Here is a 25,461-nt window from a genome sequence, read left to right on the forward strand (position 1 = left end):
TAGGTTAGGGGGGACCCCAAAATCATCACCTCTCTCATTGCCTAGTATTTTTTAAAGATTACTTTTGTGAATTGGTTATGTGCTTTTTTTTTAGCATGTAAAGGTAAAGTTGATATACCAAAGGGTTGTGGGTGCAATAATTAATTCTACTATGTGGAGGTATTATGGTTACAGTAACCGGAAAAGAAAAAAAGGTTTTCTTGTATGTGCCCAGACTTCCACCCAAGGTGATACCAGGTAAGTCTTTTTGAGAAAGATCAGAAAGTCTTTAAATCGCTGTAAATGAGTTTTTCGGGCTGGCGTTGTTTTAGGTTTGCTTGGATCTAATGAAAAAGTATCAAAGTCAATGAAATAGCCCAGTGATTTCCAAACTGTGCGCTGTGGCTCCTTGGAGAGCGGTCACATCTAGCAAGGGAAGCCGTGGATCAAGCATTTTAAGGCATTTAATGTTGATGGGTCTGTTGGCTTCCGTTAAACTAATTAGACTTAAACACATGAAGTCGATGATTTGTAAGTGACATGCCTAAAGCTGTAAACGTAGTGTGCAATTGATGGCATGTCGAGGGAGAGAACCTCCATATTTCACTGGATCTCCACATTCCAACACTCCTAAAGTATGAAGAAGATGCCTGATTTATTTTGTTAGACTAGTTAATAGTTTCGTTTTTTTCCAAATGCATTTTACACCAACGCAAGTCAGAAACTCTTCCGACTGAATCAGTTTCGGAATGGTTTCCTACCGAATCGGGTTCTGCGAGTCCGACCGACTGATTATGATGCTTCCCAACATCATTCGGTCGGACTTGCATTGACTTCAATGGGACCCTGTGTTCCCAACGAGAACACAGGCTCCCATTGAAAAAAGGGTTGGTTGGGGAAAACCTTGCACCCTGTGGTGGACACCTCATGGTACCTGACACACTGTGCATGGTTGCAAAGATGGGACCCATGGGTCCCAACCGGAGGCCTACAGGTGAAGGGGGTCCTGCTACGGGCCCCCAAAGTCACATTCTGACAGCCATTTCCTGACAGGGGAACCAATTCAGAACGGCTGTCAGAATCGGTCATTGTAATCGCCCGGTCGGAAACCATGTCCATAGAGCTGCACGAATTAGCTCCAAACGACTCGGGCAGTGCGAATGCCAATCAGAACCGAATCGGACAGCCCGAATGGAGAGAATCCAAATCCCGTTCAGAGCCTTTCCGACTGATATCATAATCTTCCCCTAAGTATAATCAAGTATTCACATTTGTACTTGAATCATAGGTACTTCCAGTACACTTCCTTCAGTGGACACACATTTCCAGACAGGCCTGCTCTCTCCTGGAGCATAGGGAAGTAAAACACCATGGGGCTTATTTACAATTCCCTTGCGCCACTTTTGCGTCATTTTTAACATGGCAAAAGTGACACTGGTGGCGGAAGGCGCTTGTAAATAAGCCCCCATTTATGGCATAATGCCAAAATTTGGAGGCAAGAAACAGGGACATTTAAACAAAAAAAAATCAGAGTAATTTATTTTACTTGCATTGATTTGGAGGTAAGTTTAGGGAGGAGACAGCAAAAATAAAGCTGTATGTGGTTTAAAAAATCTTGAGTCACCCTGCTGAGACAGGTGTGTTGACACGTATGACCTGGGTAGAAATGGAAGTGCATGGAAATATTCTTAAAGCCTAGAAACACTTTGGCAATGGGGCCAACATGCATTGGGGTGGTATCTAGCACTGTAAATGGGCTAAAAATGTTTGAGAGGGTACTCTAAAAAAGGCATGAGCAAAGAAGTGTAACTAGTAAAATGTTATTAGAAGCGCTGCCTTAGTAATACGAAACACCCTGCTTATATGATTATAAAACCTTCATCAGCTTCATTCCAATTATTTTCAGGGAGAAAATGCAAGTACCCCCGAGGCCAAGCTTACATCCACCCCAACCTCCCAAAAAGGTTATGGTGGGAAGCCACGAGCAATGGCCAATGGGTCAAGGGAGCCGTGATTCCGCGTATCGAAAAAGTTTGGGAACCATTGAAATAGCCAGATGTGGTTTGATCAATTTTCGGTAGTTCCACATGCTTTGTAGAAACTGTAGATTGCTCTTGTTGGGGCATGTTGACGTATATATATCCGTGTTTGATTGAATTGATTTTTGTCTTTCAGCTGAGTTTTCATTTTGAACCTCTGGATCAAGAGCAACGAGTTCCATTGAATTGTTGCTTAGTCCTTCATTCCGTGTAGGTGATCCTCTAACCGTAATTAGTCTTTCTGTTTGAACTTTTTGTATAGTTGTGAAAGGAGGGTGTCTGTTACTTCAGAGTCCATGTGACCTAATACTCGGCCACATAGTGTGGTTTCATTAGGTTAATTGCGACTAATCTTTTCTCCTTTTTACCGGCAAGAGGTGGCAGAAGTACCGTTCTTGTTCCTTCAACTGCCAGGACAGGTACAGGCTTTCTGTATGATGGCCCAAATTCTTTTTTGTCTGCTATTTTCTCTCTGACCAGATCCCCTACTTTAGGGGTCCAGACAGTTCTTGCCAATACACCTTTTGCTTCCCCAGTGGCGTTCTTGTTTATATTGAAATTACTCTGTTGTGCCCTGGTTTCATTCAGGTCCTGTAAACCAGCCAAACATTTATTGATATCAAATGGTTTTTTTATCTGCCAAATGTTCCTTCACAATCAAGATCAGGTACCCACATTCTCATCCCAAATAGAACCTCATAAGGAGTGACCCCGGCTAGAGAACTTCTTGGCTGAATATTTAACACCCTTTGGACTCCGTACAGGTGTTTTACCCAATTGCCACCCGAGCCTAATACTCTAGCTGTAAAAGATTGCTTTAAATCTAATTTTTTCGTCTCCACGAACAAATTTCCCTCGGGATGATACGGAGAGGAGTACCGCAATGCTACACCCAGACTTCCCATGGCTTCCTTGTAAGCCCTAGTGCTAAACGCGGGGCCAAGGTCAGAATGAAGTGTGCCAACTGCGTATGCCCCTATAAAGACTTGCAAATCATTTATAAGAGTTCGAGCTTCAGCCGAGCACTGGGGCCACACCCATAGGAACCTAGATCAGGAATCCACTGCAACCATTATATACTTGTAAGCCCCATCAGATTGTAGGGGGCTGCAGTGGTCCAAATAAACACATGCGAGTGGTTTGTCTGATATTAGTAATGGTGTCTGCACTGGACGTGTCACGGTGGAGCCTTTCATCTGTTGATTGATGTCGCATTTCAAGACGTAGTATTTAGTCAGCCTTCTTAGTCCTGGCCACCAGTAGCATTGTTTCATAGAGAAACGCTAGCTAAAATTCCTGCATGTGCAGAACCTATACCCTCGTGTGCTGCTTGAATTAATCCTAACCTTCGATCCATATTTGGTTTCCCTCTATCCCCCACTCCAGGAATTTGACCAAATGGAATATTGTTTGCATCTAACTTGTAGGAGTACTTGAGTGGAAACTTTTTCGGTACTGCAAAGGTCTTGTGTGTAGTAATAATTGAAAAGTCAGGTTTTATTAAATCGTAGAAAGGTTTAACTCTTTCTGCGCAATCCAAAATGTATGTTCTGCCAAAACTAAGGAATTCTAGTATTGATTGTTAGTTTTTTAATGATTTCGCAGGTTGGAGCAGCACACATTTTCTAAAAAGTTGTCTGCCAGGCTTTACCCTTCCCTTGAAAGTTCATACCCTAGAAAAAGGACGTTAAGGTGGGCTATTTTCGATTTTTTAAAGTTGAATTTGTAACTCTCAGATGCAAATCTCAAAATTATGGTATTCACTCTGTTCAAGTGTTCCTCCAGGTCATCGTCCGTTAGATAAATATCATCCACATAGGACAATGCCTCTTCATCCAGGTTCTGAAGTAATTCAGTTACTCTGGCTGAAAACAACCCCGGGCTGTTCTTATACCCCTGGGGCAGTCGAAAAAATTGGCGGTGAGACACTAGTGCTGAGAATGCTGTCAAATATCTGCTCTCAGGCGCTATATTTTGGCAAAAGAATCCATTTGAGATATCTATCGTTGTTTTGTATTTTTTCCGCACAATGTTATTCATTAATGTGGTACTATGTGCATTTTGAACTGCAAACGTTTTAGTTCAAGTGTTTAAATGTCTGCAATCTAAAACTAAACAATATGAATTGTCTGGTTTTGATACCGGGAGCAAAGGGTTATTCATTTGAGAGGTGCAAGTTTCAATCACCCCCTGGTATTCAAGTTGATGTAAGATCTCCCTGACCTGTTTTTTAGCTTCTTGCTTTATAGGATACTGCCTTTGTGCAGTTGGGGTGTTTTTTAGTGGAATAATGTGCTGGGTTGAATCCTCATCCTATCCAACATGGTTTTTGTATAATGCTGGAGCTTGGGCTACTGCCCACTCCTGCGCATATGTATATTTTAAGTGTTTTGGAACGTGGTCAGAAATTACTAGTAAAATTACAGTTGCTCCCCTAGGAGGCCAGACCTGCTTAGCTAACAATATATCATAGCCAAACGTCAGATTTTCCCATAAGAGACCTCTAACTGTCCTACATTTGTCCCCCTCCATCTGGAGCGTTATTTCATACAATTTATGTCAGACACTTACCCTAATTTTAGGTGTTTCCACCGTGATATATTCATTCACGTCCACTGACACCAGAAATTCCATCAGGTTCTGGCGAGCTATTGTTACTTCTGACACACTGTCTGGCATCGTCAGAACCCATTCCCCGTTCAGTAGTCGAGTCCTCAGAATTCTAGGCATGTCTGATCTTTAGACCTGCAACCTTCTTCTTTTTTAACTCTGGTTTTGGTTTGGCTTTATCTTCTTTTTTGGAAGTATGGTCTCGAGCGTTCTGCTTGTCTCTGGACTTTGCACGCTTTTCTTGTCTGTCTGACTGTCCTGACCTCTCTGAGTTTTTCGATGAACCCTGAAAGGAACGAGAGGAACGTGTATCAGTATCCTGATACCTGTCAGGTTTCCTAATGTTATCACTATTCCTAAGGTTGTACCTCCTTTCGGAGGGCTCCTGTGGAGGAGATCTACCTCTGGATTGCGATCTATTTTCTTTAACTTTTTGTTTTTTATCATTATTCCACTTCTTTTTGGAAGAGGTAGGTGTCTGTTTGAAAGTCTCCTTCTCTGAACTGTCCATGAGTTGTGGTTTTAACACTTTCCCACCCAAACTGTCCCTGCCTAATTCTGCATACGCAATTTCAATTATTTTGGGTAGTTCCTGCTCCTATTGTAAAGGACTGAACTGCCTGAGGCATTGGCGGATGGCCACTGATGCTGCTTCCCCTTTAATATTTGCCAGTATTATTGCTGATACCTGGGCATAGTCACCTAGTAACTTCATCCCTAAGTTTAGAGCAGGCTCTGCTACGTATTCATTTTGCATTTGTCCTAATACGTCTGGTACTGCTGCTAATGACTGGATACCATGAGTTATGGTATATATGGTAGCGAAAACTATACCCCACGAGGTACAGTCCTCTAGTTGTGGTGGAATCCCCATGGGCAAGCAGATTGTTAGCATTCTGTGTTTTTCATAAGGGCTAGTATTTGGGAATACTGTTTCTAGCTGTGTTATTTTTTTGGCTATCCAGAATGGCATTTGTTCATGTTTTGCTGGCATTTTACCCATTACTGCATGAAACGTTTGTGGTGTAATTTTAGTCGCAGTATTTTGAACTTGAGCTGTATTTGTTGTTGCCATTACTTGACTGACTGTAAATGTCCTCATGACGTATTGCGTCATGTTTCTGTAAAGTTTTATTAAATCTTTGTGAAATATGAGTAAGTCTGGTCCTAGCATAGTTTCAATGTCAGGATGTGGTGTATAAGTTGCCAATATTGGCCATGTCGCTCCTTCTCTTCCGAGCGGACCGAGTCTTACTCTTCTTCTTATATGGGGTAGAGCGCCTTTAAATCAGTATAAGTGTTCCTAGTAGGTGAGCTGAACCTCTATGTCCTCAAACGGACAATATTCCACTGTTGCATCACCTTCTGTGTAGGAGTGAAATGTTTTTGTACTTGCATTTGCTGCTGGGAATGCAACCCACGAATAAAATACCTCTGTTCTGTATGATTCGTGTGTCTCAATCACAAAAGCTACTATGCACCCCTAGGTGTTAAACCATGCGCAAGCAGTTTCAGGGTGACTGTATTTCTAAAATATTCTGTGCAATCGGAATTACATCTGCATTTTCTTCTTCATCTGAGATGTGCAAATTTTGCACAACTCCTCCCACGTTATCCGCGTCTTCAGTCATTGTTTTCGGAGATGAAGAACTATTCCAGGAGGTTTAAGATAAGGTGTTTGCAAAATTTTAGGAACTTTGTGTCCTTCAAGCTTGATTAACTAACAGCCAATAAATAGGATGTTTGCCTACTCAGCTGTGTTTTGGAATTTAGCCTACCCACTCCAGACGTCTCTGGTGTTTTTTGAACAGGGATTTCTGAGAATAGCATGACTGACTACTCAGATTCTACTGTTAATTGTTAAATAAGTACCCAACCGACATTGACAGCGCCATGTCGTGTAGTCCCTATATGACCTATACAGGATCTGTGCGTTTAAACAACATGCGCTGTAGGATTACTGTCAGATTAACTCTGATCACCCCCACTGGGTATGTTAGCCTGTCTGTATCAGCTAGCTCACAGTGCCACTATAATCTCATTTTACCAAGTAGAGAATAGTTTCTGGCAACTTCAGAACATGACAACTCTGATCCCTCAGCACCGTGGAAACAATATACTACCTTTCGCTCAGTCACTTGTACTTAGTCTGTCTCAGAGAGATGCACCGAATGAAACAAGCTGGGCGTTTTCAATAATCATTTATTGAACAGTTGTTACTGAGGTGTAAAATAGATGTGCTGCAACAACCATTAGACAGTATAGGATATAAATGATTAACAGTACTATGAAAATAAAAGGATGGTAGAGCTCTACCATCTTAACAAAATCATAAATACATTCAAGTATATAAAACACATGATAAAAGATGCGTACTCCTACGATGCTTCCCTATCTAGATGTACCTAAGTGTACCTAGCATGGGTGTAGGTGTTAAGCCAAGAATCCCTCTAGGATCTAGTCAACCCCATTGACCTTAAGTGAGAGTGTGGGACCCCGTCCTGGTCTCGAGTTGGACACCCCTTGAGGGGTGTTAGACCACTGCGAGCTGGAGTGTCTGCATTCCGGAACCTCAGCGTCTTTGGTCAGTGCGTCGGCCGGGAAGTCTCGAACTCTTCTAGCTATCTTAGCAAGATGTGATGTATATATATACCCATAGGTTTCCCCAGGGGTCCTACCTTGCTCTGTTACTGTGTCGGCCAAAGGATGACGTGAGCCTGAACTTTGTAGATAGATAAAATAGGAGATGGTAGTCCTGCTGTGCTTCCAAGAACCCTCATGCATAATGTATGAGATTTTGAACTAGGGAAAACCTGCGTTCTGAATGCAGTATAATATCTAGGTAAAAGGTCAGTCCCTGTAAATCGTGACAAGTGTAATGTAGGGAAAGAATATAGGTGAAGGGTGACGAGTTTACATAGGCCTATATTATAGTAACTATATGGAATATAACACTAGTGCTGGGATTTAAGATGATTCCCAAGTCACGTTGGTGTCTCCACCCTAAAAGATTGTCACCCCTTTCTGCCACATAAACCTTCCCAACGGTTTGTCTGTTCTTGAACTCAATTTTAACAACCACATACCCCAACACTTTGATACATGACCCTCCATAGCTGACTGGGTTGATGTCTGGTGTGAGCACGCTGACATTTCCTCCGTCAAAATTTTCAGCCCACTGTTTATTCCCAATCATAATGAAAGGCAATCCCAAGTCAGCCAACACCACAAAAACCTTGCCATCCACCTCAATATCACACTCGGGCATTATCCCCTTCCCCGAATCCACCTCCCCACTCTTGTTACACATATTCAAAATGATAGTGCGTACCCCTTCAGCTGTATTCTCCATCACTCGGTTTTTCTCAACAGACTTACACACTCGAGCATACTGTCCTCTAATACCACACTTCTTACACACCAACCCCTTGGCATAACAGTTTGGACTATTGGACAAGTGTGAAAAACTCCTACATCTGTAACATTTGATCCTCTGTAAATCCGCACTACCACGTCAAAGCAGGTCAAGTTCAAGACCACGTGGTTGCACATCACGTTCATTACCCCTCCCTTTTACGTTGGATGAAACCATGGCAATGTTATCACCACCAGTCTGGCATACATTAGTATCTGCTACTCCATGAATATTGCTATGTGCATCCTTCTTTTCCTCAGAACTTTTCCTCATCTCCTTCACCCAACTCGAAGTATTTTCTACCCCTTCAACAATGGCTATGGCTTCCGCCAGCGATGGGTTCTGCGATAGCTGTTTCTCTTGGTACATCTGACCAATTGATCCCTGACTAGAGAGTGAGACAACTCTCCAAATTCACATGTACATGTCAATGTCTTCAAAAATGCAACATAGTTCCCCACTTTTTCATTGGGCTTTTATACTCTAGTAAAGAATCTGTGACGCTCTAGTACGACATTAATGCGAGGTCCGAAATATCATTCCAGCATAGTCATGGACATCTCATACACATCCGAAGGCTCCCCATCACAATAACCAACTGGGAGCTCATCAATACTATCATAGATGTTTCTCCCTTCAACCCCAAGATTATGTAGTAGAATATCTTGTTTTCTGAAGGCAAGAATTTTTCCCCCGCAATAGCTACAATGTATGACTCAAACAGGTTCCTCCATCTTTTCCAAGGCAAGATTGGTTCACCCTTCTGTGAGAGGAAAGAAGGGGGTTGTGACATACTGGTAGTGGTCATTTTCGCTATGGAGATCCCTAACTAGGTACAAGATTATGTAAATAAATTACACCACAGTCTTTGTATGACACTAAGTGCAGTTTTGCATGAGATTGTGCACAAAAATTCCTTGAGTTTGAGATTAATCTCACCGCAAGCTTTGTAACGCTGAAAAATCGTAAAATACCTCCAACGATGTCGGCTTCGGGTGGGCGAGCAATTTAATAAAATTGAAGATGGCGGCACTCAGCTATGACATCATCGCATCATGTGTCAAGCGTGACCGCCGTAATGAAATATGATGCGATGTCAGGAGAGCTGGTTGTGACGTCGTGAGAGATCGTGCAGAGACAATGGCACGCGTGAAGCAAGTGCGAGGTAAGGTGCGTGTGCAAGCTGAGTAACAGCCAGAACAGCTTGCTCCTACCTTTTAATTGGTTATGGCATTAATGCAGGGCATAGAAGGAGCGATGTTTAGTATATGTTCTCACCTCCTAAATATTCAGAAACGGTTCCTGAATAAATTACAAAGGCTTCAAAATGCAGCCGCCAGATTACTTACCGGGGTCCCTAAGTTTGCAGCTATTTCAATGGAAATTCAGAAGTTGCACTGGCTCCCAGTCAGAAAGAGGGTACTTTTTAAAGCTTTGAGCACTGTTTTTAAAGCACTTCATGGGATTGGTCCAGAATATCTACAGGATCAATTTAAGTGGTACACACCCACAAGAAATTTACGCTCCTCAGGTGCTAAAATGGTGACTGTCCCGAAGATAAAAAAGGTCTCCTGGGGAGGCCGAAGATTTGTATTCGGAGCGGCTAAGGCGTGGAATGATCTTCCGGTTCAGCTTAGAAATGCACTGGATCTGTTGTCTTTTAGAAGGGCACTTAAGACTTGGTTGTTTATCCATTAGAATTTCTCCACTGCCATTAAATAGTCTGACTCTTCTTGGTAACGGCCAGTAGGAAAGGTAACTAGCGCCAGGACATCCCAGGGTAACCGTTGCGCTTTACAAATTAATTAGCATAACATAACCTCCTCTTGTGATGACAGCGTTCAGAGCTCCGCGTTGAATCATCAATTTAGATACTCCCCTTTCACACGGGTGGTTACAAAGTGGATTGTTACTTCCTCACGCAGTGGATCCTGTAGGGGAATCGATGGTGTACGACGCCTGCCCAGTCAGGTGCTCGTCGCCAGTATTAAGACGTAAATCCGGTCACTTTCCAAAGTATTTATTTCTGCTCCAACATCACCGACTCCATTGCTCACCAGCACTGCCTCAATAACCGTTCTCCGGCATTACCATGAAGACCCCAACATTCTCGGCACGAGCTGACGGGCTTAAAGGAATAGGCGATTAAAACAGTTTCATAGAATTATGTTTTTTCTGTGCTTAGTAAACTAGACCTAAACTAGGACCTGGCTCCATCTTTCTTTTCAGTGTAGCTTGTTTTTATTTTTCATACTGACATCTCACGCAGTACAATGTGCACCTACGCATTGTGATGACATGCTGCTCTTGATGAGCCTCAAAAGGAAGTTGACTGTGACTTTCAAGGTTTCCAAGGTTCTTCGTACTCAAAACTGTAAAACCTTCATGTATTGAGTTTGTCATTGTTTTATGTAATTACATTTGCATTCTCACATCCGTGACATTAAGTCACTGAAATGTATATCCAAAACAAGGGTTACACTTCTCACACGGAACCAGGGCATCTATCATATAACAGAAGACAGCGTTTCCTGTGGACTATGTGTCTGATACTAATGACTGGAATTCTCAATGGCATATACTTGTGTGGAAAATGAATGTCAGAAAAAGAATCAGAACCGTACACTTAGTAGAATTGTCAAGAAACACTTTTACTAATTTGAAGATATTTTTGACAGAAAATGCAAACCAAGAAGGTGCTCAGTGTCCCAAGTGAAGTAGAACCTTAGAAAAGATGGGGAGTGCTGGTGAGTGGTAAAAAAGGTTTCTATATATATCAAACAACCACAATCAATGTATTAAATAAAAAATCAGTCAATGATAAAAGGCTGAGACGGTGGTTCATTTGTAAATTATGTTGACAATGTTTTTAACCCAAGGGCAATGGGGAGTCTCATCAGGAGATATGGAACAGTTTGATAGGGCCAATAGACTGCCAATGTGTACGATGAAAACACCAGGGAAGTTATGTGGCTCAAGACTGGGTAAAGAAAAAGAAAAGGTACTCACAGAGGGCCCAGCCGGGCACTCACATTGAGGTGGACATGAAAGTAGAAAGTCCCATGTGATACGGGAGTAAGGTCCCATTCAGTAGTTGTGCGGGGTCAGTTACTTCCCATCCTGGGAAATGAAGTGGAAACCTCGGTCTGGTGGCACGAGAGAGGATCGAAGGTCACGGGCAGCAGTTGCGTGATTCAGAACCAGTGTTGCAGAGTTGTAGGATGGAAATCCGACACATACGCGTGTGACAGCCGGTCTGCGGGGGAGTGGGCGAACAATGCGTCCTTCTTCCCCAGAGTCGCTCATGAATTTTACCACTCACTAGCACTCCCCCACTTTTTTAAGGTTCTACTTCACTTGGGAAACTGAGCTCCTTGTTGGTTCACATTTTCTGTCAAAAATATCATCAATTTAGTAAAAGTGTTTCTTGAGAAGTCTACTAAGTGTATGGTTCTGGGGGAGGAGCCAAGATGGCGACCGGGATGGCAGCGTAGGCTCCCGGCTCCGTGAATCTCCGCATCCCGCACAGATATCCTGCATGAGATCCTCAGCCTGCGCTACGTGCCCGTGTTGGTGATTGAGAGCGGCAACCGATCGTGTGATCCTGAAGCTTCTGGCGGCGGTACCGCCCGAGAAATGTTCATTTGAAGTTTGCGGCCTGTGCGGCCCTGGGGCCGGGACCTCGGGTGGACAACATGGCCGGGCGGCAGTTCAACAACAGCGGCCATTGGTGACCGGGTGGAGTCGGAATACCGAAGCGGCGCGAATATTGGCCTGAATCTCGCTGTGGTCGCTCCTATCACCGAGAATAGCGTGACGGGTGCATACCCGGGGTGACGATTCCAGGGGTTATCGGCGATCGCCTGGACCCTCGCCAGTGAACTGATCGGACGCGGCCTGTGGCTCGTCCCGATTTGCGCGGGCTGCTCCCGGTTTCCGCAGACACTGGCCCAGGGGGAGAACGACTGTCACCTGTGACCACACACTGGATACACTTTTTGCCTGCCTCCGGACCCTTGTTTGCAGTGACATGGAACTTGATGCGCTTGTGCCTGAGACCCGGTCCCCATCTGGGGTGGCCCTGCCCTGCGGCCATCTTGATAGGATGGACTCTATCATCCTGTACACTGGGTCGCAGCAAGATTGGGAGTGTGTGGCGCAGAGGAGCGTAGCGGAGCGAGCGCGGGGGGCCGTGCTGGGGTACGGTGACCTTCTCGATGCTCTCGGAGCCCTTCATTCCACCCTGGTTCACGGCGCCCGGGTTTTGGGGAGGAAGCTTGATGGTATTGCGTCAGCGTCGGAACAATTGCGGTCGGCCTGTCCCCAGGTACATAAGGCTCTGTCTCACCTTCCACAGGAGGAAAGTACCGTGACCGCCTCTGTGAATAAGGGACAGATGGAAACTTTGGACACTGTGGCAGCGTGTGGTCGGCTGGCTGTGGGGTCGGTCTGTTCTGGAGGTTTTGGACTTGAGCGGAAGGTGGTGACTTTGTCCCGCGCGCGGCCTCTGGCGATCCAGGCAATCTTCACGCAACGGTCGCCTGCTCTGGCTGATTCCTCCTTCCTGGACCTCGTGTGCGGCGCAGGCCCTGGGGCAGTACTGGGAAAGGTGATCTTCCATGACGATGACTGTGTTGGTGTTCCGAAACGGCCTCCCCACATGTGTGTGTCCCTCCCTGGTCTTCTTTGGACGCTCCTCTTCCTTGTAACCTTGGACATTATAATGGGTCGATGGGTATGCATTGGTGGATTCGCAAAGAGTGGCCAAGGATAAGGCTGATCCTTCAGAGGTTGTCATTTAATAGGCGGGCGGGCTTGGGGGTTGTGTGCTTTCACGATGTAACTAATAGTGTAGTCGGTGAATAATGCTCCCCATTTCTCTTAGATATGGCCGAACTTTTGCTGTTTACTGTTTGCGTTGGGGAGGAAGATATTGTGCGGGAGGGAGAAGCCGGGGGCATGGTTGAAGGCCCTCCTCCAGTTTATTATTACTCTCTTTCCCCTTTTTCTCTGTTTCTTCTATATTTCGGGTCTGGTTCTGGGGCGACAGGCACGCTGCGGGGGGGGGGCCGTAGTCATCTGCAGAGGTGCAGGGTGGGGGGTTGGGGGAGGGGCTTCTATAGTCCTTTACTTTGTTTCTATGGCCTTCTTTTTCTTCTCTTATTCTTCTTTGTCTTTCTTTTCTGGGGTCAGTGCGGTAGGTTTCCTTCGTGGCCAATCATTGTTTTTCATTTGTGCCCCATTTCCGTGGGGTTTTATGGGTCCTAGGGCAGGAGACTGCAGGCGCAAGCGGCTCGTGATATCCCTCCACATCCTGAACCTCCTGTTTCAGCGCCATTGACTTGATAGATTGCTATTTATTGTTGACGTTCACTATTCTGCCTGCCATTTTTCGCTGCTGAGAACTTGATTGGCACCTGATCCTTCTATCCTTTATTGTAAAATGAAAACCTTTTATATCCTGGTTTCCCTCTTGGGCTGTTCAGTGGATAAGAGAATACTAGCATGGAGAATCTGCTTCCCGAGGTGCTGCATGTGATTAGAATCTGTTTGCTGTTACTTTCACTGCTTAGCGGCCGGCCCCGAGGGTTGTAGGCCCATACTTGTCTTTATTTGCAATGTCAATAAAGGTTTTTCAAAAAAAAAAAAAAAGTGTATGGTTCTGATTCTTTATCTGACATTCATTTTCCACCCAAGTATATGCCATTGAGCATTCAAGTTATTAGTACCAAACACATCGTCCACAGGAACCGCTGTCTTATATATTAAGTCAGTACAAGGCACATTAATATTCAGTTAGGAGATAGTTCTAGGATGGCGGTATTGTACGAAATTGTATGATCCTGCATTGTGATTTGTCAAATCTTTGTTACATTGACTCGCCTTATGCTGACTGTGCAGTTTGCATTGCCTTCTATGGAGAATGTTTCAATAAAGGTTGATGCATTTTTTAAGTGAATCGGTTTGATTTGCCTCAACTATAAACACTGAGGGCCCGATTCACAGAACTAACTTAAGACAAAATCCCAAACTTACTACCATTTTGGTATTCACAGAAGGCACTTACTCATTTTGGTATTCACAGAAGGCACTTACTCATTTCGGTATTCACAGAAGTTAGGAGTCCTAACTTTAGGACTCCTAAATGCCTTCTGTGAATACCGAAAGCCTTAAAATTAGGATTTTTCTCAGTTTAGTAGTAGTATAGTTACGACTCCTAACTTTAGGACTCCTAAATGCCTTCTGTGAATACCGAAAGTCTTAAAATTAGGATTTTTCTCAATTTAGTAGTAGTAAAGTTAGGAGTCCTAACTTTAGGACTCCTAAATGCCTTCTGTGAATACCGAAAGCCTTAAAATTAGGATTTTTCTCAGTTTAGTAGTAGTAAAGTTAGGAGTCCTAGCTTTAGGACTCCTAAACTGAGAAAAATCCTAATTTTAAGACTTTCGGTATTCACAGAAGGCATTTAGGAGTCCTAAAGTTAGGACTCCTAACTTCTGTGAATACCGAAGTGAGTAAGTGTCTTCTGTGAATACCAAAATGAGTAAGTGCCTTCTGTGAATACCAAAATGGTAGTAAGTTTAGGATTTTGTCTTAAGTTAGTTTTGTGAATCGGGCCCCCAGGGCCTTATTTATGAGGCCTTGCGACACTTTTACGCAGCTGTTGTGTCACTTTTTGTGACGCACCAATGGCGTAAAAAATGTGCCATGTTGTGCCAAAGTGACGCATCTAAGTAGATGCCCTACACTACTTTATACCTGCATCAGGCATAATGTATGCAGGGTGGGCGTTCCCCAGAAAAAGCCTTGTAGAAGTGGCGCAGTGAAATCTATCAGATATCACTGTGACACCTCTAGGACGCTACTGCGTCAAAACCTTATGCTTGCCTCACATCAGACTGATGCAGGCCCATTCACATGGGGCTTGCCCCATGTGAAAGGACACATTGCTGGAGTTGCTTCTGTTTTCAGACACACCCCAGCAATGCTTCACTATTGCACATACAGATACGTCAGTAATGCTGACGAATCTGTAACTCCTTGCAACATGGAGCGCCGTACATTAAATACAGTGCATCCATCATGACGCAAGGAGGGCTCAGTGAAAACTGTTGCATTGCTGCTTTGTTGCAGCGATGAAACAGTTTTCATAAATGAGGCCCTGGGGGGCAAATGTATGGGTTTTTGCCATAGGGCAGCGCAGCAAGCCTTGCTGCTGCCCTTCACTATGGCAAAAGAAAAGGGCAGGAATGCACCATATCTGCTAGATTCTGCGCATTTTTGTCCTTTTCTCCTTGCACCGGCGCACAATGGGCTGCCGTGCACCAACCAGGGTGCCTGCGTTGTGGGGGATGATTATTTTTGTGCAGGAAGGGAAACCTCCCTCCACAAAAACAATCACAATAGGCTTTTTTTTTGTAAAGCTCTTTTCTTGATAACAGGGCAAAAATAAAAAGCGGTTACAAGTTGAAGCATGATATACGTCACGTCTCATCTCACATTGACATAGTCATGGCAACAATACAATCAGTACATTAAGTTTGGTAGAAAGTTACCATCAACCGTCTCTCACCCACCTCCCTCAGTCTGAGTCCGTGGCAGACGCGGTTCCCTCTGTACTTGTTCCAGGCTCCCCATACTCCCTCCCACTTTTTGGGGCATCCTCGGCGTACATACGTCACCTTTTCTGCCATCATGGCCCCATCTATGTCCCTGCACCAGTAGTGATGTGTCGGCTATGACTGCGACCCCCAGAGTTTAGCTATATTACATTTGGCGAACATCATTCCAAGCGTCGCCCAGTCCTGTAATGCATGATTGAGATCAGTGGGCTCCCAAATATTTAGGAGACATCTTTTTGGCTCTGGCAGAACTGAGACTTCGCCCACTTGAGTAACAGTTCGCAGAACTGCTGCCAGTGGGGCACTATCTGTGGACACTGCCATAGTGTGTGATAAGACGTACCCTCTGCCCCACAGGTCCTCAGACAAAGAGAATTTTTGCCCCCCCCCCATTCTGTGCAGGGTCACTCTGGTGTAGTACGTACGATGTAGTATTTTCAGTTGCACCAGTCGTAGTCTGGAGGATATCGCTACTTCGCTCGGGACGAGGACGTCTCCTGCCAGTCTGTGTCATCTAATTCCCCAAGTTCGTTGGACCATTTTTCACATAAAGGTGTCATGGGATCTGGTAAATTGTTAATGAGTTTGCGGTAGGTGAGGGAAGGGGCCTTCTTGTCCATGTAGCCTGGCAATAATCTATCCTCCAGGGGGGAGGCCTCCGGAAGTATATAGCTGCCATGAGTGCATGCCTAATTTGTGTGTATCTGTGTATCTGAATATTTCAGAGGGCGCCAGTTCATACTGTTCCTGGAGGTGAACAAAGGTAGCCACCTCACCTTTGAGCCATAAATCACCCACCATTGATATTCCGATGGAGTCCCATCGGTGGAAACCCTTACTATTCCAAAGCCTTCCCAGTCGTTGTGTTTCCCAGAGTGGGGGTGAGTTGGGTTATGACACCGTCCCAGCCCAGTTTTCTAAGTGCTATATACCACATTTGGACTGTGTGTGTCGTGGGTCCAATCAGTGGGGTAGTCTGCTTTCTAGAGTATAGTGCCCGCATTATCCCCCCATCCCCCAACCCATGTCTGTCCGCTCTAAACGCGGGGTCTGTTTGCAGGGCGTGAATTCATTGATTAAGTACCATCAACTGGGATGCCCAATAATATAGTTGTATGTTAGGAAGTGCTATGCCCCCATCGTACCAGCCCCTGACCAATTTATTCATGGCGATGCGTGCCGTTTTTTTGTCCCAAAGTAAATTGGATACCTCCGTCGCTATCGCTTTAAAGTACCTCAGTGGAACAAAAAACAGGGTATTCTGCAGGGCATAAAGAAATCTGGGAAGCGCCATCATCTTAAAAAGTGCTGCTTTCCCAAGCAGTGTCAACGGCAGGGACTGCCAGTGTGTCGCATCACGTTTGAATTGTTCCAGAGGTGGCATGAGGTTTTTTTGGATAAATTCTTCCGATAGTGGTGTGATATGGATTCCTAAATACTTAAAACTTCCCTTTCACAAGGGCTTTTTACTCTTTCTGCACCCATAGAAAGAGAAAAATGAGGAGAAATAAAGATATTTCTCCTCGTTGTGCCTCCCTCACTCCTCCCCTGGGAGGCGTAGGTTGTTGGCGCTGCCATAGACTTACGATTTCTTGTAAATCTGGGGAAGTGTCAAAAAGCCATGGATGTTGCTGGCAACACACATGGAATGCCCCTTTCACGCAGTTTTCTGCATGAAAGAGGCACATATTTATAAGGCCATGAAAAGCCATGTAACGTGGCTTTCCGTGGCCTTATAAATATGCCAGTGGCACATTGCGCCACTGGAACGTCAAAAATGTGATGTTCTGGCGGAACAATAGTGCCGGTAGAGGCCCTGAACTCCTGTCCGTTTGTCTTATGCTTTGGATTTTTTTTCTCCTCATTTTTTTCCTCTTTCCATGCAGCACACATGGAAAGACGGAATGCCTCTCAGGATTGGTTTAGTGTAGGAAGGTGCCTCTTCGTGCACAAAACAATCCTGCCTACAACACAGGCACCCTTGCACCATGGTGCAATGGTGCCTGCATTGGCTCTAGGCTGCCAGTGCAGGGGGAAAGGACAGAATTGAATAAACACAGTGCATTCCTGCTCTTTCACTTTGGCATAGGGCAGCGCAGTAAGGTGTCCCATAAATGACGACCACAGTAACAACCTGCGGTACTGCACATGATGTCCTGATGGCCATACAGGAACATCAAGGGGGATATTTACGAGCCCCTTGAGCCTCCGAACCATCACTTTCTGTGACGCTCCAGCAGCACAAATCACAATATCATATCTATGGGGCCATGCAAAGCCACTATGCACAGCTTTGAATGGCCTCATAGATATGGCGTAAGGCAAGGCAGCTCAAATGGCTGTGCTGACTTACTCTGTACTTCGGGAGGCATTGTGGTGGGTTTTCCCATGCAACCCCCATGAATTTTGACACTTCCCCAGATTTACGAGAGCATGTAAACCTGGGGTTGAGCCAAAACCATATGCCTCCCAAGGTGAGGCATAACAGGGAGCAATATCTTTATTTCTCCTAATGTTGTCCTCTTTCTATGTGTGCTGCAGAATGCAGCACCCATAGCAAGAGGAAAACGCCTCTTAGGATTGTTTCTGTGAAGAAAGGGGCACCCTCCTGCACATAAACAATCCTGACGGCAACACAGGGACCCTTGCACCATAGTGCAACATACATGGCAACACTCCTGATTCAGGTGGGCGACTTCCGATTTCAAGGCTAGTTTCCCACCTCCTGCTTCCTGCATGCAGAAACCTAATTCCTCTGCGGGCTTCAGCTAAAAGGGACTGGTTTCGTGTAACTCTGAGTATGCAGTGCCAGCAACCTGCATCTGCTGGCAAGTGCTCAACGCTTGCATCACACTCTCTACTCTGCCAGAGCGCTTTCTCTGTGATTCTGACAGGTAAGAAAATACAAATTTACATTTGCTTTTCTACTATCTGATCCTGCAGCAGCAGACTTGCAAATCCCATACATGACATTAATCTTATTTATGCCCCAATTGAAGTCACTGAGAGAAACACATTCTCTCTCTATTTTTTTTTTTTAATCTCCAGCCCTTATTTATGAAGGGCTTACGCGCTGTTGCGTCACATTTTTGTGAAGCTGCGGCGGCTAAATCAATGAACCACACTGTGTCCTATTAACAAAGTGATGCATCTAGGAAATGCATCACTTTGTAAAGCCCTGCACTACATTATACCTGCATCAGGTATAATGTATGCAGGGTGTATGTTCCCCGGTAAAAAAAGGCTCGTAGAAGTGGCGCAATGGTATCGAAGAGACTTCACTGCGCTACGTCTTTACTTCTTACAACTTCACTGCCCCAAATCCTTACTTCTTCAAGCAGGTGTAAGGTCTGACGTAGGACTTTTACATGGGACTCGCCCATGTGAAATGACACATTGCTGGAAATGCATCTGTTTTCCGACCCGTTCCAGTAATGTGTCATTACTACGCCAACAGATACGTCAGAATTCCTGATACATCTGTTCAAACCTTGCGATATGGAGCAGCGTAATGCAAATACGGCGCATCCATGGTGTCGTAAGGAGGGCGCAATGAAGTGTTGCATCGCTGTTTTCAACCAGCGATGCAACACTTTTCATAAATAAGGCCCCTCCCACTTTTCCTCTTCTAAAATGTTGGGGTGCATGTTGCAAGGGTACCTTGCCTTCATTGGCACCAGCGCAGGGAGAAAGGACAGGAATGCACTGTATTGCATAAATACGGTGCATTCCAGCCCTTTCACTTTGGCGTAGGGCAATATAGTGCATTCCAGCCCTTTCACTTTGGCGTAGGGCAAAACGGTACATTCCAGCCCTTTCACTTTGGCGTAGGGCAATACGGTACATTCCAGCCCTTTCACTTTGGCGTAGGACAATACGGTACATTCCAGCCCTTTCACTTTGGCGTAGGGCAGCGCAGCAAGCTGACTTGTTGCACTGCCCTGCGCCTGATTCAGGTAAACGAGGACCCTAGTAATGACCTACAGTACTGCACCTCGTACTGCTTGCTGCCTCTATAGGGACTTCTAGCGCCGGCCTGTGGTACTGCACCTTCACACGAATAAGAAAACATCAGTCAGTCGGCGGGGCTCATGCTCGAAATAAAACGAGGAGACGAAGAAATCGATCGCTGCTGTGAGATATAATGGAATAAGCTACTGTTTGCTTTTCTTATTAAAGATATTTTTTATTGTATCAAGTCCTAAAATATCCTACACAGTCCTAAAGTTTTACCCCCTCCAGCTCTTTTTGTTGAGGTGGAAGTAGAACCGTCCCACAAACAGACGCTTTAAACACCAGCTTTTCGAAGCATACAAAATAAATACAATCTTTTGCAGAGCATGGTGGATGAGGAGGAAAGCGCACCGGACTTCCAGCGCAGACGTCACTCGCGTCTCTTCTGACGCTCCATCCAGCAGCCCAATCCGGGAAGAGCAACTGGGTCAGCCTCGTCCGGAGCTCTAATGACGTTGCATTCCCACAATCCTCTGTTAAAAAATCAGAATATCCAGGGTTCTCTGAGACATACTAAACATTTTTAATTTTATTCTTGTGGGAAATAAAAACTTTTTTGAGGGTGCAAAATTTAAGAATAACATGGTGAGATTTGAAAACTTTGCCGCCCCCAGTAAACGGTGACTTGCATCTATTGGTAAAACCTATGATGTAGCAGTTAGATATCGTCATTGTGATGGGTATATCTTTTCATTACTTCACTAAGTGTGGGAGTGATGAGGAGAATAATATATCTAAAATTTTTAGAGGAGATTTATTATTTTATAAATTTCCATAACATTCGTGTTCTGAAAACAGTAATTGATGATAGCACCGATTTAATGAATGGAGCTTTGTGATCTAAATTTCAGTAGTTAATACCAGCATGCCTTTGTAGAGCCTTCCAGATCTCTTGTATATACTTTAGTATATACTTATATGTGTATCTACTTTGTGGGCACTGGAAATCAGCCCCAGGGTTTGTCTGCTTCTGTTTAGGGACTTTTTTCTGTACAACTGCCTCTACTTAACTGTCTTGATAGAAAACCAACCAGCAGAGGTCAGTAAAATACTAGAATTGCTTTCTGCTGAGGGACTTTCATTTTTTAAGTCTCGCCTAGGCTGCGCTTGCGCTGTCTCGTTGATACATGCAGTATATACTATAGTGTGGAAGCTTCGTGGAAGCTCTGCCCACTCACCACCAATTATTTTCATTGGCTTGTGTCTTAAATGCTGCCTCCAGATTGGTTGTAGGTTTGTTAGTCCCTCCTTATGATGGACATGTCTTCATGTGTGTCCTTCCATGGTTACTGGCCCCTTTACTGCACAGACTACTACTTTCTAAACCCCCCCCCCATTTGCATTGCCAATGCTTGTTTTATTTTTTACTGCACAGACTACTTTCTACTTTCTACCTCCCCATTGCATTGCCGATGCTTGTTTTATTTGTCTCTTCCCACCCCCATCTGAGATCTCTGTTTAGTTATTTATGATTAATACAGCCCACACAGAGGCTCGAAACCTGTTCTCCAGCTCCAAAGACCGCAGCGTTATACGCTGAGTCACCTCCTCCCTTCGATTCTCTGCACCATTTGTTTCAGATGCAACATTTGACCGTGTTTTTTTTATTTTATCCGTCTCGCTCATCCAAATGTGTTGTGTTTTTTTATTTGTCTCTCTTCCACCGCCTGCTCTGATCGCTGTTTATTCATTTATAATTAGGTGATACAGCCCACGTTGAGGCTCGACCCCTGCTCTCCAGCTCCAAAGTCAGCAGCTTTATGTGTTAAGCCACCTCCTCGCTTCAAGACAAGCCCCTTAAAGGGGTTTATCTTTGTTTCCCTCACAGAGTCACCCTCCCACCATGGACCCACCCTTGACCACTTCCTCCCTCTCGCTTTCCCTGAACTCCCCCGTAAGTGAATTGGAAGTTCAGAACTCTCTTCCAGAACCCCTCCCTGCCAGCCCTGACAACATCCACCATCCACGCACAGTCAGAAGGGCTACTGCGGCGGACTCCTCATCTTGAGGACTTGGGCCATATTATCAAGGAACGGCGATAACGTTATCGCTGCTTTAGCGGCAGGAAACTTCTGCTAAAGTGGCGATAATGGACTTGATAATATGCCCTTGTGAATTCCCATAGAAGCCCAGGTTCACACCAGATCCTGGGCTTCTATGGGATTTCACAAGGGCATATTATCAAGCCCATTATTGCCGCTTTAGCGGCAGTTTCCTGCCTCTAAAGCGGCGATAATGTTATCGCCGTTCTTTGATAATATGGCCCCTCATTCATTACTAAGACCAGGAGGCAACGGAGCTCCGGCGGCAGGAGATCTCAAGGGTGGCTGTTGAGGAGGTACTGGAAAATCATACCCTGTTCGACTTCCAGTGAAGTCCTTTGTTTATGTTTGGTGTACGTCACATAGCCGTCATCTCCGAATGTTCGGAGATTATTTATGTGACGTCAGCTCCGCTCCCGCTCACTCGCTGATCCTGTCGTGTGCGGGGCGCGCTGAAGCTGTTGGTCTCTCGTGAGCCCTTAATATGTAATATTCAATAAAGACTTCAAACGCCATCGTCCATGGCCTGTTGATCGTTTGTAACAATGGCGACGATGAACGGGATCCAGAAACGGGCTCACGAGCAGATGGAAATGTGAGATGAGGAAAACACGACGGATGAAGCCGGATGACTTAAAACAGTAAATAACTGCCTACGCGTAAGCAACGATCAACATGAGAAAGTAAGTGAACGTTGCATGAGAGAATAACGCGGAGGTCGTTGGTGCAAAAAATCTTGTCAGGAAAATAAACTGAAGGTCAGAAGTGACGTATGGCTCAGCTCCAGGTTTAGTGGAGCAACGCCGGACACGTCGCACTGACGTAACGAACGTGCCGCCATTTTAGGTATCGGACATTTGCCTGAGAGGAATATAACTCGCATGAGGAAAATGATCTAAGGAAGCTGCGTGTATTGAATAAATGGAAGGCGACGGTGTGTATTGACACAAATAAACAAGGCACTGTTTATATTTAATGCGCTATGCGCAACATAAGCAAGCGATAAATGAACATAAAGTGAAAACAAATGGTGCCGACAAGGAATTAAGTAGGTGCCAGTGGCAGCTGCATGCGAGAAGTGAAGCGCATTGATAAAGTAAATAACACTTTAACAAATTGTCTGCTCTTGAGAGGAAAAGTTGATTAGTGTGTAAACGAAATAGTATATAGACTAACGTATTAAAGAGGAAATAAAAATAAAATACAAGGAGTAAACATTTTAAAAGAAAAAAAAAAGAAAAGTAGAACGTAAGTATAAGAAGAGATAAGCGGTATACATAACAGTACAATATGGTGCAAAGAAACAATATATGTGTACCACCATTGTTCCTAGAAGAACCGGGGAAGCCAATAATGAAATGGAAAAGTTGGCTAAGGGCGTTTGAAAATTACATAGTGTCAATTGATGGGAAAAAATATTACGCTGAAAGGAAAAAAGCGCTTTTATTTGGTCTTCTATGAAAAGTAGGACAAGAAATATTCGATAGTCTTCCGGAGTATGAAAGTCCGCCAGGGGTGTTTATACCATTAAATGAGTACCAAGAAGCCCTAAAAAGACTTGAGAAACAATTCTCAGAAAAAAGTAATATAATGGTAGGAAGGCACAAATTCGCATTGAGAAGACAGGAAGAGGGAGAGACTGTTGAGGAGTATATAGCATGTTTGCGAGTTCTAGCAAAAGATTGTGAATTTGAAGACATGACAGATATCTATATAAGGGATCAAGTCGTGTTTTACTGCTATTCCAAAAAGTACAAGAGAGGTTGTTAACATGCAGGAATCCGACACTAGAGGAAGTGACGGATATTGCAAAGGGTATAGAAAGGTCATTAATATCGACAAAAGAATTATCGAGTACATGCAGTAATTCTAACGTGTTTTATTTACAGGACAAAAAGAAATTAGAACAAAGAGGTGTCGATAAAGGTTGGGGTGGAAAAAAGGTAGGAGTAAAAAACTTGTGTTGCTTCAGATGTGGATCACAAGAACATTTAGCTGATTGTAAAACATGTCCAGCAATTGGTAAGAAATGTGTTAAATGTAAAAACTTTGGCCACTATTCTGCGTTATGTAAAACAAAAAAAACAGCAGAAGGAATGAGAATAAGTGCATTAAGTGAGTCAGAACAAGATATGTGTGCAAACATTGTACTATCAATAGATAGTGTAGATGGAAGGATTAAGGGACCGATAGGAAGTGTATTAATTGGTGATGTGGAGTTACAATTCACAGCAGATTCAGGGTCACCCATAACATTGATATCTGACAAGATATTTGAGGAGAAATGGCGAAATGTAAAACTAGAAGAGACTGATGTAAACCCAAAGGCATTTGGAGAGCAGAACATTGATATGGTGGGTTATTTTTGCGATAAACTCACATTCAAAGGAAGAGATATCAATACAAAAGTATATGAAGCGAAGCGAGGTAGGAATTTGGTGGGATGGAAGGACCTAGCAAAACTAGGCGTAATCCTTGTACCAGGGGCTAAAGAACCAATACTGGTGAGAGAAGAAATGATAAATGCAGTGCATGTTGATCAAGGTAATACAGGGTTAAATTGTATTTTGCAACAATTTGACGATATTTTCAAAAGTAAAATTGGATGTGTAAAAGGATTTGTACATGATATAAAAATAAGAGAGGGGGCAATACCTGTAAAGCATAAGGTGAGAACGGTACAACTTTCTGTGAGAGATGAATTGAGAGAAATATTACACAAACTGAAAAAAGAAGGAGTTATTGAGGAAGCAGATGCTTCTGAGTGGGTATCTGCGATTGTAGTTTCTAAAAAGAAGACATCTGGCGATCTAAGATTGTGTGTGGACTTAAGATCATTAAATAAAAATATTTTAGTAAACTGCCATCCACTTCCTAAAATACAGGAAATACTAACTTCAACAGCTGGATCTAGGTATTTCACTTTGATAGACCTAAAGTCTGCTTACCACCAGGCATGTCTAACCGAAGAATCTAAAAAATGAACAACGTTCATAACGCCTTTTGGAGCTTACAGATATGTAAGACTGCCGTTTGGGCTTGCCTCATCGTCTGGAGTTTTCTAAAAGCTGATGGATTTACTGTTTGGAAACATAAAGGGAGTTGAGGCGTTCCAAGACGATATTCTGATACATTCAAAGGGTCAGAAGGAACATCTAGAATTACTGAATAAAATGATGAGAATATTGAGAAACAAAGGAATGACTGTTTCAAAGGAAAAATGTAAATTCATGGAAGAAAAAATAGAGTATCTGGGGCATACCCTGACTTCAAAAGGAGTAACACCGAAGGATGACTTAGTAAAAGCAATAAGGGAGGCACCTGAACCAGAAGATAAGGACTCCTTGAAATCATTTTTAGGTCTCAGCGAATACTATGCGAAATTTATACAAGGGTATGCACATAAGGCGGAACCTTTAAGACAGTTATTGAGAAAAAATGTGAAGTACCAATGGATGAGTGAACAAAAAGAAGCATTTGAAACTATCAAAAACGATATTGCTAGAGCACCTGCACTAAAACCATACAACCCAAATTTAAAAAATGTCATCACAGTAGATGCAAGTGCGAAAGGAATTGGTGCTGTATTCTGTCAAATGGATGAAAAAAAAGAGAACACAATTGCTTTTATATCAAGAACTTTGAACGAGGCTGAAAGACATTATAGCACAATAGAACACGAAACACTTGCGTGTGTTTGGGCTGTACAAAAATTGAAAAACTATTTATGGGGAAAAGAA

The sequence above is a fragment of the Triturus cristatus genome, chromosome 4_2 (genome assembly GCF_964204655.1).
Source record: "Triturus cristatus chromosome 4_2, aTriCri1.1, whole genome shotgun sequence".
In the NCBI taxonomy this organism is placed as follows: domain Eukaryota; kingdom Metazoa; phylum Chordata; class Amphibia; order Caudata; family Salamandridae; genus Triturus; species Triturus cristatus.